We start from the raw sequence: 20,625 nt of genomic DNA, 5'->3' as shown, positions 1-20,625 counted from the left end.
AAACTTTAATGGATCTGTCTGATCCAATTTCAGTTGAAAACGGTGTGAAACAAGGTGATATGTTTGGCCCTACATTATTTTCTGTATATTTTGCTGTGATGCTGGTGCGTGATTTAACAATTGCGATATTGAGGTGGAGTTTCAGTTTTGCACATCAGGTAAACTTTTTAACCTTAAACATCTCAACGCAAAGTCGAAAATTTTTCAGAAACTTGTTCTTGAACTCTTACATGCAGATAATGCAGACCTTGTTTCACATTCAGAAACAGACACACATGATTACGGACAAGTTATCACTGGCCTGTAAAGCTTTTGGACTTACCATCAATCTCAAGAAAACATCTTATGCATTCTCCTTCTATAGGAATACCATATGTTGAACCAAACAATTTTGTATATCTGGGTAGTACATTGCGTAAGGCTTGATGCTGAGATGAATCACAGAATAGCCAAAGCCAGTTCTGCTTTTGGCAAACTGGAGAAACGTGTGGTCAGATAGGGAAATCACATCAAAAACAAAACTAAGTGTTTACAAAGCATGCATTATCACTACGCTGATATATAGGTCAGAGACTTGGACAACATATAGAAAGCATCTCAAGCTATTGGAAAAGTTTCACCAAAGTTGTATTCGGAGAATACTTAATATTAACTGGAGGACTCTAACGCCTGACATTGTAGTTCTTGAACGATCAAATAGTACTAGTATTGAAATAAAAATCATTCAAAATCAGATGCGCTGGACTCGACACTTGGTTAGGATGAAGGACAAAAGACTTTCTAAACAACTGTTTTATGGCGAGATAGATAAGGCTAAAAGACCATTGTACATAACCGAGAAGCCCAAGAAAATGATCGATCATGATGAAGAAAAACCATCAGAGAAAGTTGTAAGATTTTTGAAGAGCAGCATGTAAATCTTGCTGTCTTAAAACGTGTTTTTAAGAAAACAGAACAAAAATATAATGTCAGAAAAATTACAACAGAAACTGAACTGCAATGTATGTGGCAGATAGCTTTTGTCAAAAGCTGGTTTTGTAAATCATCTGAAATCACACAATCAAAGAAAAGAACGACTTTTGCAGCATATCCAACAATATTAAGTTGTCATATTTGTGGTCTAATCTGCAAATCTACAAGTGGCCTGACATGACATTCAAGAATTCACAATATTATCATATGACCACCTTTACAAGAAGGAAAGTTTTTATGTCACATATGTGTACTATCATGTAAGACTAAAGCTAGTTTAAAAAGTCACCTACGTGCACACAGGCACACGTTTTGCTGAAGAGATGGCAAACTTCTGTCAAGAAGTAGCAATCCTCATGTATATTTATGTATATATATGTATATATATATGTATATATGTGTATATATATGTATATGTATATATGTGTATATATATGTATATGTATATATGTGTATATATATGTATATATGTGTATATATATGTATATATGTGTATATATATGTATGTATATGTGTATATATATGTATATGTGTATATGTATATATCAGTAGCATAAAAAACAAAGAGACAAAATTTAAAACCTAATATTTGTTAGAAATAACGACTGTGAAAAGCTGAAATTTTGACAACTGGTAATCCTTATCATCCATAATAACATTAAAATTTGAATCATTTGCAAAGGATAGAAAAAGAATTATAACAATTTTTTATTTATTTTCAAAATAGGAACGTCCAAAAGTAAGGGACAACATTGAGAAAAACAATATAAACAGTATACTATATTCAAATTTTTGGATTTCCTCTAAAGAATAAGTCTTATTTAGTCATTTGTAAACTTTGCATCAGCTGGCACCATGGCGAAATGGCAAAAACTTGATTACTCTGTGAGGCAAGCTATTGTGAAAGTACACAAGGAAAAGCACACCATTAGAGAGATTTCAGAGAAAGTGAAACGTTCCAAGAGTGTTGTAGGCAGGGTTGTTAAATCCTACAATGATAATGGCAAAATAGTGCTTTTAAAACCGGCAGACCCCACAAAACTTCAGCAAGGGAAGATCGAATAATGCAGCGTATGTCATTAAAGGACCGGTTTAAGTCTTTCACAGAAATTAAAAGGTTTATGAATAGTATCTCATGTGTTAATGTGTCAAGACAGACTGTTTCTAGATGACTGAAAGAAATAGGGCTGTTTAATCGAACCCCAGGGGAGAAACAACTTGTTAGTTCGAAGAATAAGAAGAAGAGATTAGAGTTTGCAAACAGGTATATAATTTGGGCAAAAGTATTTTTCAGTGATGAAAGCAAGTTTAATTTATTTGGAAATGATTGAAAAACAATGTAAAGAGACGTATTGGTGAAAGATTAAGTGCAAAGTGTACTAAGAAACTGTAAGAAAAGTTTTGGGGCGGAAGCATCATGGTATTTGGAATGTTTTCTAGCCAAGGAACAATGCCTTTTGTCCGGTTACAAACTCGTGTAAACATGCAGATCTATAAAAACATTGTTCAAGATCATGTGCCAATCATACAGAATATGATGCAAGATAAGGCCCCATGTCACAAGGCAAAGGTGGCAATGAGTTATCTTAGCAGGCAAGATTTTGAAATTATGGACCGCAAAGTCCTGACTTAAATCCAATAGAAAATCTTTGGAAGACCTTAGGAGTGAAAGTTATGGAAAGAAATCCCACTAACACAGAGGATTTGTGGGTGAAGCTTCAAAAAGAATGGTCTAAAATTAGTATTGAGGATTGTCAAGAACTGATTCATTCTTGTAGTCGAAGATGTACAGCTGTCATTGAGAGAAGGGCTCATTTACTAAATATTGATTGCATATGTATTTTTATTGTTTTTTGGCTGTTTATATTGTTTTTCTCAATTTTATCCCTTAGTTTTGGACGTTCCTATTTTGAAAATAATTGTTGTAATTCTTTTTCTATCCTTTGCAAATGATTCAAATTTTAGTATACTAGCATGGGTGCCCGGCGTTGTGGTAGTAGGAAGGCAGAGGTCAATTTTTTTTTTAACTTTGACCCTTATTATGACCCCTTAATATTTATTGTTTTGGGTTCAAATCGAATTATTAAGTTAGATACATGTCTAAGGAACCTATATCTAAAATTTCAAGTGTCTAGACCTAAAATTGACGAAGGAGTTTTGTAGAGTTCTTAAAGGACAAATCGTTGAACTTTGACCCCTTGACCAAATTTCTGGCTTAAAACCAATCACAAAGATTTTTCCAATTCTCAATTCTCCGTACCCTGTATATCAAATTTCGAGTCTGTAGACTGAAAATTGACAGTTATTGTATAGGAAAATGTACACAAACACACAGACAGACACACAGCACACAGACACGTTCACTTTTATAGATATACTAGCATTTCAGCCCGGCGTTGCCCGGGTGTTTGGAGGTGTATATTGAGCAAAAAATAAAAAGCAGTCAATTTTTTAAACTTTGACCCCTATTATGACCCCTTAACATTTATTGTTAGTTAGATCCATGTCCAAGGAACCTATATCTAAAACAGCCAAATTCTGGCCAAACACGGATTACAATGATTTTCCCAAATCTCAGTACCTTGTATATTAAATTTTGAGTCTGAATACTGAAAATTGACAGTTATTGTGTAGGAAAATGTACACATACAGACACGTTCACTTTATAGATTAAACAAAAATATATACGTACTAGCATGGGTGCCCGGCGTTGCCCGGGTAATTGGAGGTGTATTTTGAGAAAAAAAAAAAATTTCACCCCTATTATGACCCCTTAACATTTATTGTTTTGGGCTCACATAAATTTATTAAGTTAGATCCATGTCCAAGGAACCTATATCTAAAATTTGCAGTGTTTAGACCCAAAATTGTCGGAGGAGTTTGGTAGAGTTCTCAAAGGTCAAATCGTAGAACTTTGACCCCTTAACAGCCAAATTTCTGGCCAAAAATGGATTACAAAGATTTTCCCAAATCTTAGTACCTTGTATATCAGATTTCGAGTCTGTAGCGTTAAAATTTACAGAGTTATTGCATAGGGAAATTTACACATACAGACACACACAGACATGTTCACTTTTATATATATACTAGCATTTCAGCCCGGTGTTGCCCGGGTGTTTGGAGGTGTATGTTGAGCAAAAAAAGAAAAAAAAAAAAGATCAATTTTTTTAACTTTGAGCCCATTAAGGGTTATTTTTTTGGCTCAAATCAAGTTATTAAGTTAGGTCCATGTCCAAAGAACCTATATCTAAAATTTCAAGTGTTTAGAGCCAAAATTATCGGAGGAGTTAGGTAGAGTTCTCAAAGGTCAAATTGTTGAACTTTGACCCCTTAACATCCAAATTTCTGGCCGAAAACTGATCACAAAGATTTTCCCAAATCTCAGTACCCTGCGTATCAAATTTCGAGTCTGTAGACTTAAAATTGACAGTTATTGCATAAGAGAAATTTACACAGACAGACAAACACACATACGTACAGACACATTCACTTTTATAGATATGTAGACTAGCATTTTAGCCCGGCGTTGCCCGGGTGTTTAGAGGTGCATGTTGAGCAAAAAAAAAAAGACACAGAAAAAAGTGGTCAATTTTTTTAAACTTTGACTCCTATTATGCCTCGTTAACATTTAATTTTTTGGGCTCAAATCAAGTTATTAACTTAGATCCATGACCAAAGAACCTATATCTAAAATTTCAAGTGTTTATACCCAAAATTGTTGGAGGAGTTTGGTAGAGTTCTCAAAGGTCAAATCATTGGACTTTGATCCCTTAACAGCCAAATTTCTGACCGAAAACCGATCACATAGATGTTTCCAAATCTCAGTACCCTGTATATCAAATTTCGAGTGTGTAGCATTAAAATTGACAAAGTTATTGCTTAAGGAAATGTACACAAACAGACAGGTTCACTTTTATAGATATTCTAGTATTTCGGCCCAGCATTGCTCGGGGGTTTGGAGGTGTATGTTGAGCAAAAAAAAAAAAAAAAAAGAAAGCGGTCAATTTTTTTTAACTTTGACCCCTATTATAACCCCTTAACATTTATTGTTTGGGGCTCAAATCAAGTTATTAAGTTAGATACATGTCCAAGAAACCTATATCTAAAATTTCAAGTGTTTATACCCAAAATTGTCGGAGGAGTTTGGTAGAGTTCTCAAAGGTCAAATTATTGAACTTTGACCCCTTAACAGCTAAATTCCTGTCCAAAAACCGATTACAAAGATTTTCCCAAATCTCAGTACCCTGTGTATCAAATTTCGAGTCTGTAGACTGAATATTGACAGTTATTGCATAGGAAAATGTACCCAGACAGACAGACACATTCACTTTTTTTTAGATATCTAGATAGATAGATAGATTAAACAAAAATACATACGCATACATAAATATATATGGAAACAATTTTGTGTTCCCTGTAAACTTTTTATGCAAATATTATGCAAGGATACATCATGTAGAATATCTGCATAAATATAATTACACGTAATAGTTAACTAAAGAATAATCCCATAAGAAAACCGAAAAAACTAATAGGGAATTTATTAAAATTAATGAAAAAATGTTAGATCCAAAAGATTAAATCGTTGAACTTTGACCCCTTAACAGCCAACTTAAAATTGAGAAAGTTATTGCATAGGGAAATGTACACAGACTCACACACGGACACACACACAGAAACATTCACTTTTATAGATATATAGATTATTATGGATGATAACGACTACCAGTTGTCAAAATTTCATCTTTTCACAGTTGTTATTTCTAACAAATATTAGGTTTTTAAATGTTGTCCCTTAGTTTTGGACACTACTGTATACACATATATGTATGTATATTTATGTGTATACATTGTTATTAAGAACCAGATGCATTGGGGAGGGGGTCATCTTGTCCGGTTTCATGACTATCAACTCCCAAAACAGTTGTTTTATGGTGAGCATCTTCTTGGCAAAAAAACTCAGCACAAGCTTAAAACACGTTTTTGTGATAGCATCAAGGAGAGTCTGGTGAGCTTTCATGTTCCTGTTGACAGTTGGGAGTCCCTAGCATATGATCGCAAGCAGTGGAGAGCACTGATATACAAGGTCGCAGAGCAATTTGAAGCATCCTAGGTACACCGAGTGAAGCTCAAGAGAGCATGTAGGAAACGCCAAACCTTCCCACCCAAAAATGGAGATCTTTGGATCTGTGAGGTATGTGATCGGGCTCTGTTGTCCAACACAGGTCTTGTTAATCACATGAAAGTGCACGATGATACAAGTTCTGTTGCTGTTGGTCTCATCCAAACCAATGACCGTCTTCAGTGTCATGTCTCCTTGAGGATGTGGAAGTCGCTGGCAGGACTGAAAAGTCATCTTCGGGGACATGGACATTCAATGACTGAGGGAGTGACACTTGTCTTACAAGATGTCGCAATCATCAGATACATACGTGTACGTATGTGTGTTTACATATATGTATAACTGGGAGGCTCAAGCGGAAGATCGATCATTGTGGAGGAAAACCATCAAAGAAAGTTGTAAGATTTTTGAATAGCGATGTGTAGAGCTTGCTGTCTTAAAACGCATTTTAAGAAAGCTGGATGATAGTGTACTGTCAGAGAAATTGCAACAGGAACTAAAGTGCACTGTACGTGGCAGATACTTTCTGTCAAAAGCTGTTTTTTTAATCATATGAAATCACATAATCAAAGACATGGACAACAATCTTATGAGGAAGCTCCTACAGCACACCTGGCAATGCAAAGTTGTCATATGTGTGGTCTAATCTGCAATTCTAAAAGTGACTTGACACAGCATTCCAGGATTCACAATATTACCATGCGATAACCTTTACAAGAAGGAAAGTTTTTATGCCACATTTGTGAATTTTTATGTAGGTCTAAAGTAGGATTAAAGAGTCATCTACGTGCACACAGCCGGAAAACCACGTAAAACTGTCAAGAAGAAGCAATCATTATATATATATATATATATATATATATATATATATGCATGTATATATATATATATATATATATATATGCATGTATATACATACATGCATGTGTATACATATGTATATATGTGTTACAGGAAAAAGGGCTGTCCCCTTTCCATGTAAATAAAAAGAACATTAGATAAGTGAAAATGAGATTAGGATAAGCCGAGACTCGAACCTTGTAAGCAACGTTCAGGAATAGAATGTTAGAAATCGGAATGTTAAAAAGGTCTATAGTTAAATTCTATTATAAATAGTTAGATATTGTTGATATTGTAAAAAGAATTGATTGTTCATTCTGTTATAAAGCTGAATATTAAAAATGTCAGCTAAAAAGAATGAACAATACAAATTAAAAATGTATTGTAAAAAAATACGTTAGGTTAAAAAATAGGTCAGTTGAGAATTCTTTGTTGTCAAAAATGTGTTAGGAAAAACGTGTGCATAGCCACGTGAATTGGTCACATTTGGAAAACACACTTCTGACGTCATAGCAAAAGGGGGATTCTCAATATAGGAGCTAGAGTTAGATCAGGCAGTTGAGGCAGAACAGTTGAGTCTGCTAGTCAGCATAGATCAGGAGAGTCAGTCAGTGGTCAGCTGCCCTTTGGAAACGAAGGGTAGAAAGATTAAACTATGTAGAACAAATGTGAATTCCTGACGTCATCATCATTCGATCGGTCCAATGAAATAAAGAATCTGCATCAATATTTTGTAACTAATGTCTTTGTGTCATCATTCCACAAATCAAAAGGTAATGTGGTAAACATCTTAATATGAACATTGCGTAACCCTTACAAGATTATGTATCTCGTCCTCCTCTCTATATGTGTTACAAGAAATATAAGAACTGTGCATCTACCACCCCATCACCCTCAGTATATATATATGAAGTCCCAAGCATCTCAGAACAGAACTGTATATGTGTAAATGTCTCCCTCATCATCGTTATATCCCGTTATATGTATTGGCTTAATATGAACCCCTTGCCATTCTTAATATGAAACCCCCTGCAACACAACATATATTCTTTTTTTATTTTATTTTTTTTAAAATTCAATTTTCACCCCAAACAAGGCACAGTGCCACTTTGAAGCACGGGGCTACTATCAGGGACATAATTTGCAGGGGCATTATGAAGGGAGATGAGTAGAAAGATGTTTGTTCACATTACACTTGAACTTCTGCATATCAGTACAGTTGGGAAAGCAGAATCCCGGAAGGGAGTTCCAAAGACCTGCAGTTCTGGGGAAGAAACTATTGGAGTAAAAGACTTTCTTGCACCTAGGGATCTCTACTGTAAAGGGGTGAGAGTTAGTGGCTTGTCGGGGTAGTTACGTCGAGGAAGTACAAGTGTTTGCAGTTCATCAGAGCATTCACCATTAAAGTATTTGTAGAACAGGCAGAGGGATGCAATATCTCGTTGATGGGACAAAGGCTGAAGCCTAGATGACAGTTCAGGACCTATCAGGTTGGCGACTCTCTTTTGAACCCTGTCCAGGAGCGAGAGACAAGCAGCAGATGCACCAGCCCAGATGTGACAACAGTACTCCATACATGGGCGAATGGTGGCCTTATAGAGGTACAGGATACTTTCAGGCATAAGTAGTTTTCTAGCATAGTAGAGGGAGCCAATCTTCTTTGCAGCAGCCTTGGCAATGCTCTCAATGTATCTATTCTAGTTCATATTCCCTGTAAATGTTAGGTCGAGGAGTTTAAAAGAAGTACTTTCAAGCAATGTGTTCTTGGCCATTGCTATTGGTGGTAGAGAAGGGTTCTTGTAATTATTGAAGGAAACAAGCTTAGTCTTAGCAGGATTGAATGTGACCATCCATTTTTGTCCCCATTCCACTACAGATTGGAGGTCATTCTCTAGTGTTTCTGCCATTTCCTTGGATATGTGTTCATTTGTTTTTCCCCTCATATCTGTTATAGAGAGTGGTGTCATTGGCAAATATAACCATCTCCGAAACAATTTTATCAGGGAGGTCATTTATGAATATCAGGAATAATAGAGGTCCAAGGATAGAACCTGAGGTACTCCCGCATTTATGTCATATTGTTTAAATGTATCACCGTCGAGGACAACTTGGATTTTTCTCTTACTTAAGGATTTAATTACATTATGTATTCTTCCAGTGATTCCATATGATCTAATTTTCTTTAGAAGACCATCGTGCCATACCCTGTCAAAAGCCTTAGATATATCAAGGGCTACCACTCTACCCTCCCCTGTTTTGTCCAGTGAATGGTATATACGTTCAGACATTACAATTAAGATATCTGCTGTTGAACAGACTTGCCGGAATCCATATTGTTTGTCAGTCAGGAGTTTAGCAGCCGTTAGGTGCTGGACTAGGGCTTGATTAACTAAGGACTCAAATATTTTGGTGAAAAGCAGGAGGAGGCTAATGGGGCGATAATTTAGTGGGTCAGTTCTTTCACCAGAATTCTTGAAGACTGGTACCACAGAAGCAGTTTTCCAGCAGTCGGGAAAGCAAGATTCGTTAAGGCATTTATTGTAAAGTTTGGAGAGAACTGGAGCAACCTCGGCAGAGCATTTTTTTAATAGCACAGCCAGGATGAGATCTGGTCCACATGCTTTTGAGGTGTCTAGGTTTTTTATAATACCATGTACCTGAGAAGGGGTGATTTTCAAATCGTCTAGTGTGGCATCTGTTCGCAAAGGAAAGTCAGGGAGAGAGTGGTGTGCTGGGTCCAGTGTGGAGTTTGAGGCAAACCGACTGGCAAGAAGATTAGCCTTGTCAGTTACCGTGTAAGCAACCTCATGATTGTTTGCTAGTGGGGGAATCGTTGACTGCCCATTATTTACTATGCTGTTGTAGATTTTCCAAAAATCACGGGTTCCTAATTTCTGTGCTTCGATGCATTTTCTGGTGGTTTCAGAATAATCTGTCTTAGCTGTCACTAACACTCTCTTACAATTATTTCTAGCTTCTATATACTTCTGTTTGTTTGAGCTGGACTTATGTCGGTTGAATCTGCGGAACGCATGCTGCCTTTGACAAATGGCAGCTGCACAAGCAGAAGTAAACCATTGGGAAGAATGGGGCTTGCTATAGAATTTCCATGCTGGAACATGTGCTTCAATTGCAGTTTTGAACCATTCAGTGGTCTCATTTGCACACTGTTCTGCTGGAAGAGAAAAGATATTTTGCCATGGGGCATCTCTGATGAGTTCCCTGATGGTTTCCCAGTCAGCCTTTTTGTAATACCTCATTGTTTTGAGTAGTGAGTCTCTAGTTTTAGGGCGAGAATTTAGGGTGATTTCTACCATTATCACAATGTGATCAGCATTCCCGAGTGGGCTGTGGGCATTTGTTGTACAATCATCGGGAACCGTTGTCAGGAGATTTAGAAGTGAGGCATGTTGATCTTGCTGGTCTGGGAAACGTGTCGGAAATGTAACCGTCTGAGATAGGGAATGGGATGTAGAGAAGCTATGTGTTGTGCTACCAGCTACGTCTGTGTAATTAGAGAATCCTAGCCAGTTACTGTGGTGGACACTGAAGTCACCAAATACATATGCATATACGTATGTATATATGAGGTGCCTTGAATAAGTTCCAGACTTTTTGTACAGGCATTTACAATTGTTGTAGACTCTTGAGAATTCAGTATGTTATTGCTATACATATTATGAGATGACTGATTAATTTTTATGATTACAGATTCAAATGAATAGCTACAGCAAAATTGGAATACGCCCTACTAAAGCCTGATTGTTACAGTTGGTGAATTTCAAAAATGCAATCTGGACATGAGGATGGTTTAAAAAAACGATATGCAATAATATTCTGTTTCAAACTTGAAAAAATTTCATAGAAACGTATCGAGTGCTTCAGACTGTTTTTGGACCATCTTTCATGAATCGAGCATCAGTTTTTGAGTGGCATAAGAGATTCAAGGAAGGCAGGGAGCCTATGAAGGATGAGGTGTGAGAAAAGTAAGGAAGTCAGAACACCAGAATTGATTGGCCAAATAAAGAACTTTATGGATAAGGACCGCCGTGTGTCTATAGAAACAATGTGTACAATTTGATGTCAATGTGATAACTGCATACACAATTATTTGCGAGGAACTGAAGATGCAGAAGATCTGCCCAAAGTTTGTACCAAGGTTGCTCTATCCTTGTTATAGACTATTTGACCAAGATGGGCAACAAGACAATTCCTCACTTTCCCTACAATCCAGACCTTGCTCCCTGTGACTTTTGGTTATTCTCTAAGACAATCAAGGAGATGAAAGAAGCTGTGATGAGAACCCCTGACATGCTCACACAAGAGGACTTCCATGGGACCTTCCAGAAGTTGTTGGGATGGTACAACAAGTGCATTGCAGCCAGAGGAGATTACTTCACAGAGGCTAGAGTTACATGTGTACAAACAATAAAAGTGGCCATATGAAAAAAAAAAACTGGAAACTTCTTGAAGCCATCTCTATATATATATTTGATGTAGAAGAGATTCATTACTTTTTGCTATAAAGGCTAATTAGTAGTTGAGGTTAATGTGAGTGGCTCAAAAGGTTGACTGGAAATGATAATTATACATAAGTGGCAATTTGTTCTAAGGTTATTCATGGATATATAACGAGCCAACATGTCTTGGTAGGCTGAGTATAAACAGTATAATACTCTTCCTCTGAAAGATTAGGCCACCATAATTCTCTCATCTATAAGTATTTGTCAGTAGTGTGTCAATAGCATACATCTCCGAAGTCATGAAATTTCCAATTCAAATAAGAAATTTGAATTGTGTTGATTAGAGTTGTGTAATCTGTCATGGCTTCATGGGTTGTTAATTCCACCATGTCATCTATTTTGCTTGAAAAATGAATGTCTTAGGAGAAGGGTTGTGTAGAGAATAAGTAACTAAGGGCATCCATTATGGAGATTCGATTGCAGGAGATCATATCAACATCCTTGTGTGACTTTCGTGAGATTTTGAAATTGGATTATGTATCTTGCTAAAGTCCCTGTCAGCAAATACTCCTATTAACGGCTGCTGATCTGTTCCTTTTATTACATTAGAGGATCCTATAATGAATATACAGCATTGATTTAAATGTCCAGGCGATTGCAGCTGATTGATTAAGTGTGTATCGACATTCTGCATCAGTGCAAAATCTGTTGCCTGCAAAGACAATATTCCCTGTTCTATGTTCAAAAAATGCAACAAACTATGGTTCAACAAAGAATAGCAAAAAGCTGTGAGAACACTATGTGCTGATTTAAGAAAATTTAAAAATAACAACAAAAAAAGAAGATTTGGACTGATACAAAAACAGCAGAGCAAAAACACAAAAAACTACAACAGAATTGAAACGGATTGCATGAAAAACTTATGTATCAAAAATAAATGTAAACAAAAAAAAAGGAGTATGGAAGATGGTCAGAAAAAGATCAAGGAAGGACAAAAAGGATTCGATCAAACATATATGTAATAACATGAAAATCACAAACAAAAAAAAAATATTGCAAACCAACTAACAGAACAATCTTTAGGAATCCCCTCCCCCATTTCAAATCATAAAACAGAATGAAGAAAAGAAAAAATTAGCTTCATATCAAAAAATGAACAAAAGTACCACCAACCATTCAATAGAACAGAATTAAAAGAAGCAATACACAAATCTCATGGTACAGCAATTAGCCCTGATAAAATACATTATCTTTTTCTTAAAAATGCTAAAACCTTCCATAAATTATCGAGTGCAAATAAATAATTAATTAAACATTTGATATGGACAAATAACAGTATTCCAAAAAACTGGAAGCAAGCTATAGTGATCCCAGTACCCAAACCAAAAATGATCATTCAAATCCAATAAATTGTTGACCTATTACCCTCATCAGTTGCCTGTGCAAGACCTTGAAAAGAATGATTTATAAGAGACTAATATGGTAGGTGGAAACCAAAACCCTGATTATAGAACATCAGTCAGGTTTTAGGAAAAGAAATCCTATTGACCACTTAATTAAATTCGAAACATTTATAAAGGAAGCATTTGTTAAAAAAACAACACATGAAAAGAATCTTTTTTGACATTGAAAAAGCATACGACACAACCTGAAAGTATGGCATTAAAAAATATCTACATGAACTTAGACTTAAAGGTAGAATGCCAGATTTCATCAGCAACTTCTGAAATGATAGACATTTTCAAGTACGGATGAGTAACCTACTTTCAGCCCCCAAAGAACAAGAAATAAATGTTCTCCAAGGAAGCATCCTATTTGTCAGCCTTTTCAACATGAAAATAAATATTATTATAAACATAAATAATGACGATCAACTATGCTCTTTATGTAGATGATTTACTTACATGCTATTGTACGCACAGCCGAACGCAAACTCAAACTTTGTCTAAATAAAATAAATAAATAGACCATAGAAAATGGATTTAAATTCTCAAAGGACAACACAAATTGTATACATTTCTGCAAACTTTGAAGAATTTATCATGACCCCATCTGGAAACTGGACAACAACAATATCCTGGTTGTTGACCAACACAAATAGTTGGGCATTATATTTGATAGAAACCTAACATTCATACCACATATTAAGTACCTAAAAACAAAATGTCATATGACTACCTAGGAGTTTTATTACATCAAATAGTCTTGTACTCACAGAATATTAGCTTCTCAGAAGCGCTTTGGCAAGAGAATGGTTAAATTGTCACTTGTTAATGTTGGTAAGATGTTATAACAGAGTGTATAGAAGAACGTACACAATCCAGAAATAGAAGGGAATTATATGTATTAAACACAGGAAATGTTTTGCAAATCTAATTGTTTTTTGCAGCTTGAAAAGTCCAACTATGAAATTATGAGTTCTTTTAATGATTGTAGATGGTTCCCTGAATTGTTTGTATTCAAGTCACATTCAATAAAAAAGAAAATTCCTTAAAAGTTAGATGTTTGTTGATTGGTCAAAGAGAATTGCCTTTCCCATGCAAATTGAAATATTTCAGAAATAAAGGGAGTTAATTCACTGTCATGAAGAACAAAGGAAAGATAACGTTTTTATATAAAATCACAGGAATTGGGTTATGTTTGCCTTTAGGAATTGCTCCATTTTTAAAATGAATATGAGATAATGGTTTTAAATAAACTGTGAACTTTGATAAGGCTTTGAAATGGTGAGATTATTGACCTTAGAGAATGTGTTGATGCTAATTAGTTAACTAATCCAAAGCTTAACATTAGTTATATTCTTTGGAATAGTAAAGATGGTAATTGCAGTGAAGAGAGATTAAGCGATAACCATCCATTGCATTCAAGATACTTTGTGTTGGGTGGTATCTGTAATGCCAATTGGAATGCTAAATTAGTGTGGTGTGTTTCTTGTTTGCATTGACAGTTTAAATGCTGATAGTCTACTGTTCTTTTTAATTTTCCATCTTTTTTCGCAATGATTACCAAAGTAGAAAACTATTAGGCACTAGGGTAAAGATGCAATTTCCAACATCATCTGAAAGTGCCCATCATACTTAATCCTTGCAATCATAAGATGAAGTTATTTTCTAAGAGAATGCTTAAATTGTATGTTTAAATTCTAGTTGAAGTTGGTAAGATGTCGAAACAAAGGTAATACAAGAAAGTAAACAAAACTGAGATAAAAGTATATATATATATATATATATATATATATATATATATATATATGAATGGGATATGCAGTGATGGGAAATGTGAAGCAGGATGCAAGGGAGATAACTGCCAGGAAAGTAAGCAAGTTTATTGAATTATATTTAAAGAATAATTGAAATGTATAATAAAATATTGTGAAGTAAAAATAATTAAAAAAGTAAATTTCATTCAAATTTTATCAAACAAGTACAGTATAATATATATATATATATATATATATATATATATATATCAAACAAGCATAGTATAATATACATATCAGACAAGTACAGAAAAGGTCTTACAAAACTAATTATATATTATGACTTAAAAAATCCAACAAAAGAAACGAAAGAAAATAAACAGAAAAAAAAATGTTTTCTTTTCGATGACGTCTTTTTTGGCTTGTTTTGTTTTCGTTGAAGGGTTGTCTTGTATTGTCATCTTCCTTATTTAATTCTGGGACTGTAGTTGTGCATCCTGTTCAGACGATCTTTGTCCTTTGAGAAGGAAATGTGAATTTGTGTATGTCTAGATGTAAATTCCTGCATGCGTCTCTGCTTTTTTATTTAATTTTTTAATTTTTTTTTATTACATTTTCACCCCAAACAAGGCACATGACCACTGTGGTGTAGGGGGCTACTATCAGGGGCAGCAGCTACTGGGGCACTATGTTGGGATTTGGGCAGCAAGATGTCGGTTCACGTTACACTTGAACTTCTGCATGTCAGTACAGTTGGGGAAGCAGGGACCTGGAATGGAATTCCAGAGTCTAGCAGTTCTGGGGAAGAAACTACTGGAGTAGAAAGATCTTCTACATCTAGGGATCTCTACTGTGTGGGGTTGGGATTTAGCTGCCTATCGGGTTTGTCGAAGGTGTCTACGTTGTGGGGGCACAAGTGTCTGCAGTTTGTCAGAGCATTCACCATTAAAATACGTGTAGAACAAGCAGAGGGATGCAAGGTTTCGTTGATGGGACAGAGGCTGAAGCTTAGATTCCAGTTCAGTACCTATCAGATTATCGACTCTCTTTTGAACCTTATTTAGGAGTGAGAGACTAGCAGCAGAGGCACCAGCCCAAATGTGACAACAATACTCCATACATGAGCGAATGGTGGCCTTATAGAGGTACAGGATACTTTCAGGTATCAGTAGTTTTCTAGCACGGTAGAGAGAGCCTACCTTCTTCGCAGCGGCCCTGGCAATGTTTTCAATATAATTTTTCCAACTCATGTTTCCTGTGAATGTTAGGCCAAGCAGTTTGAAAGATGTCCTCTCAGACAGGGAGTCACTGGCCATTGCTATAGGTGGCAGAGAAGGTTTCTTGTAATTATTGAAGGAAACCAGTTTCATCTTGGCAGCATTGAATGTGACCATCCATTTTTGTCCCCATTCCACTACAGATTGGAGGTCATTCGTTAGTGTTTTTGCCATTTCTTTAGTTATGTGTTCATTTGTTTTCCTGTCATGCCTGTTATGAGTGTGGTGTCATCAGCATATATACCCATTTCAGAGGCAGTTTTGTCGAGGAGGTCATTAATAAATATTAGGAACAATAGAGGTCCAAGGATAGACCCCTGAGGCACTCCCGCATTTATATCACACTGTTTAGATGTACAACTGTTAAGGAAAACCTGGATTTTTCTCTTATCTAAGAAGGATTTAATTATGATAAGTATTCTACCAGTGATACCATATGATTTAATTTTCCTGAGGAGACCCTCATGCCATACCCTGTCAAAAGCCTTAGATATATTTAGAGCTACTGCTCTGCCCTCCTCCGCTTTGTCCAGTGAATGGTATATACGTTCAGAGATTACAGTGTGAAACGGGCTTGTCTAAATCCATATTGTTTGTCAGTCAGAAGTTTAGCACCTTCGTTCAGGATTGACTAGAGCATGGTTAATTATAGTCTCAAATATTTTGGCGAAAAGTGGGAGGAGGCTAATGGGGTGATAATTTGATGAGTCAGTTTTTTCGCCAGAATTCTTGAATACTGGTTCCACAGAAGCAGTTTTCCAACAGCCCAGAAAGCATGAATCATTAAGGCATTTGTTGTAGAGTTTGGAGAGAACTGGAGCTACTTCAGCTGAGCACTTTTTTAATAGCACAGCTGGGATGAGATCAGGTCCACATGCTTTTGAAGTGTCAAGGTTTTTTATGATAGCATGCACCTGAGCAGGGGTGATTTGTAGATTGTCTAGCGTGGCAACTGTCTGCAAAAGAAAGTCAGGCAGGGGGTGGTTGGAAGGGTCCTGTGTGGAGTTTAACGCAAACCGGCTGGCAAGCATATTAGCCTTGTTGGTTGCTTAGCAAACAACCTCGTGATTGTTGGTTAGTGGAGGAATTGTTTTTTTTGTTTTTTTTACACAGTGATCACCACTTATCAAGGCCCGGAAGCCACTCAGAGATAAGGGTTATTGCAAGTACATTACTTTAGTGTGGAGATTTGATGAAGTGTTTAATTAAGGGGGCGGTTCATTAGGAATTTGTTAACATTGGACTTGAAGACATCCAAGTTGTAGTCCGGAGGGAAGCAGGCAGACGGAACAGAGTTCCACAGGCGTGCAGTTCTAAGAAAGAAGCTTTGTTCATGGAATCCGCGTTTTGATTTAGGCACAGATATAGAGTGGGGGAAATTTTTCACAGTGGATTCAGCTAGACGGGTGTTTTTCATGAAAGATTGGCGAGGGGGGACCAGAGATTGGAGTTCAGACGAGCACCTGCCATGGAAATAACCATAAAACAAGGATAGGCTCGCAACGTCTCTTCTGTGGGAGAGAGGTTGCAGGGTAGAGAAAAGGGCATCCCCCACTAAGCCATGAAGTCTATTTTGTACTCTGTCAAGGCAGGATAGGCTGTTTTTACCAGCTCCTGCCCAGATATGGCAACAGTATTCCATCCTTGGACGTACTTGGCTTTTATATAGATAGAGAATTGCATCAGTAGTGAGATATCTTCTGGAGCGGTAGAAGGATCCCACCATCTTTCCAGCAACCTTGGCAACAGACTTGATGTACGTGTTCCATTTCAGATCAGGAGTAAAGGTCAAACCCAGAAGCTTGTCAAAACACGGGGCCTCACCCAGACGAGAGCCATCCATCACAATTGATGCCAGCTGGGGATCAGATGATGTAAGGATAGGAGTTTGGTTTTGGATGCATTAAAGGTAACCAGCCACATCTTCCCCCACTGAACCACGCGCTCGAGATCAGAGGAAAGAGAATCAGAGAGAACATTGTCATTTACAGCCTTTGATGTGTTGCCGTAGATGGTCGTGTCATCAGCATAGATGTCAACGAATGATTTAAGTATGTGTTTAGGGAGGTCATTGATGTAGATCAGGAAGAGAGTTGGGCCCAGGATTGACCCCTGAGGGACTCCAGCATTTATATTGCACGCCTCCGATTTTTGTCCATCTACCACTACTCTTATGAGCCTACTGGAGAGAAATGATTTAATGATTGAGAAAACATTTCCAGTGATACCGTAGCTGGAAATCTTGTGAAGTAGACCCTTATGCCATACCTTGTCGAAGGCCTTTGATATGTCAAAAGCAATTGCCCTAGAAAGGAAGCCTTTGTCAAGAGATTCACTAATCCTGTGGGATATAACCGTCAGCACATCTGCGGTAGATCTTGCAGAGCGGAAACCATATTGTGTGTCACTAAGAAGGTTATTTCTGCTGAGGTGGTTGACTATTTCTCTATTTAATATGGATTCCAGCAACTTACTCATAACACACAGGAGACTTATAGGTCTGTACTGAGAGGGAGATGACTTATCACCTAAATTCTTAAATGCAGGGCAAACTGATGAGGTCTTCCAGGGAGTCGGAAAGCACTTCTCCTTAAGGCAGCGCTTAAATAGTTTCGTAAGTATGGGAGCAAGTTCTGGTTGAAGCTTTTTTAACACTATAATTGGGATGCCATCAGGGCCAATTGCTTTACTGGAATCTAGGTTCTTTATTAGCTTGGCGACCTCATGCACGGATATTTGTATGTTACCTAGCTTGTTCTGTGTTATAGGAGGAAATATGGGGAGTTGATGGCCTTCGTCGCATAGGGTAGAATTAGCTGCAAAGTTCTTTGCAAATAGTTTGGCCTTGTCTGACGCTGACGAGATGACCTCTGGTCCATTGATAATGGTTTGGATAGAATGTACACTTCTGTTCAGGATCCTATTTGTTATTTGCCAAAACTGATGGTGGGAACCAAGCTGCTGATCAGCTACATTGGATTTAACAGACTGGGCATATAGCTCTCTTGCATTTTTTATTACTCTTTTACAGTGGTTGCTGGCAGACCTGAAAGCAGCTTTAGTCTCAGTGCATCTATTACGTTGGTAGCTATGGAAAAAGTGATTTCTGTGCGTGATAGCTGCAGCACATTCTGGGGAGAACCATGGCTGGCTGTTAGGTTTTTGTTGATTGCCTATTATTTACTACACTGTTTTAGATTTTCCAGAGGTCACGAGTTCTTAATTTTTGTGCTTCGATGCGTTTTTTAGTGGTTTCAGTAAATTCTCTCTTAGCTGTCGCTATTTCTTTCTTAACATTATTTCTAGCTTCTATATACTTATGTCTGTTTGAACTGGACTTATGTCGGTTAAATCTGCGGTATGCATGCTGCCTTTGAGCAATTGCAATTGCGCAAGTAGAAGTAAACCATTGGGGAGAGTGGGGCTTGCTATAAAATTTCCGCATGGGAACATGTGCTTCAATTGCTGTTTTGAACCATTCAGTGGTCTCACTTGCGCACTGCTCAGCAGGAAGAGAAAAAATATTTCCCCATTGGGACTCTCTGATAAGGTCTCTGATGGCTTCCCAGTCAGGCTTTTTATAATATCTCGTTGTTTTGAGCACTGCCTCTTCAGTTTTGGGTCTAGAGTTTAGGGCGATTTTGACCATTATCACTGCATGATCAGCGTTCTCGAGTGGGCTGTCAGCATTTGTTTTACACTCCTCGGAAACTGTGGTCAGAAACAGATCTAGAAGTGATGCATGTTGTTCTTGCTGGTCAGGGAAGCGGGTTGGAAACGTAACCATTTGTGATAGGGAGTGAGATATAGCGAAGCTATGTGTTGTGCTGCCCGCTGAATCTTTGTGAGTAGAGAATCCAAGCCAGTTTTTGTGGTGAACATTAAAGTCACCAAATACATGTACTTGTGCGCTAGTGTCAAGGGAGAGTGCTGTGTCTATGCTGTCAGAGACTTTGTTTATTATGGTGCAGTCCTGGGTTGAGGGAGAGTGGTAGAGAAAATAAAAGTAGCTAATGTTATGTTGTATGTTTAGGCTTGATCGTCCGTTTCTAGGTTTGTTTCTCTAGTCAGGGGAGGGTGTTATGAATGTAGACTCCAAGTCCGTGCATATGTCTGTCAGTCCTTACGGCAGAGTGGGAGATAGCCAGGCATGTTAAAGTAGTTAGAGGGGATTGAGGAGTGTAGGTTAGTCTCGCATAGTGCTAAGATATCCGGGGTATTTGTTAGGAGAAATGCTTCAACATCAGCTAAATTAGTTCTAAGCCCACAGATGTTAGTGAATGCAAGCCTCAAGGGAGGAGGCAAGTTATATTTGTTTGTCCCTAGGCCTGGTTTAAGCCTATTTTTTGATTGTACTGTCATTATGTTTTTAAAGAGTCTCTAACATATACTGTATATTACAGATTCAATCCAAGAGTCTTCAGAGTCATGCTTTGTCAACTAAGCTCTAACCCCTGTCCCTTTGCCACAATGTTGCATTCCTGTGTCTGTTTTACAAGTATTTTGATGGAATGTGCTCATGAACTGCTTGAACTTGTGCCCCCTCGACGTACATATCTCTGACAAACCTGCTTAGCAAAAAAATCGCACCCTTTCACTGTGGAGGTCTCCAAATGCCAAAAAGCTTTCTACTCTAATAGTTTCTTCCCTTGAACAGCTAGACTTTGGAATTCCCTTCCTGCTACCTGTTTCCCTAACTATACTAATGCCAAAGCTTAAATGTAACATAAACCAACAACTTGTTCATCTTCC

General features: G+C 37.2%; 1 protein-coding gene across 4 annotated transcripts in view; it reads left to right on the top strand.

Annotated features, from left to right (window-relative positions):
* LOC145248990 (uncharacterized) overlaps positions 1-20,625 on the top strand; it is a 351,345-nt gene that overhangs the window by 55,264 nt on the left and 275,456 nt on the right. The window lies entirely within an intron of this gene.

The sequence above is a fragment of the Euprymna scolopes genome, chromosome 27 (assembly GCF_053919585.1).
Source record: "Euprymna scolopes isolate OS-2025 chromosome 27, ASM5391958v1, whole genome shotgun sequence".
Classification (NCBI taxonomy): domain Eukaryota; kingdom Metazoa; phylum Mollusca; class Cephalopoda; order Sepiida; family Sepiolidae; genus Euprymna; species Euprymna scolopes.
This window is presented reverse-complemented; position numbering and strand designations above follow the sequence as displayed.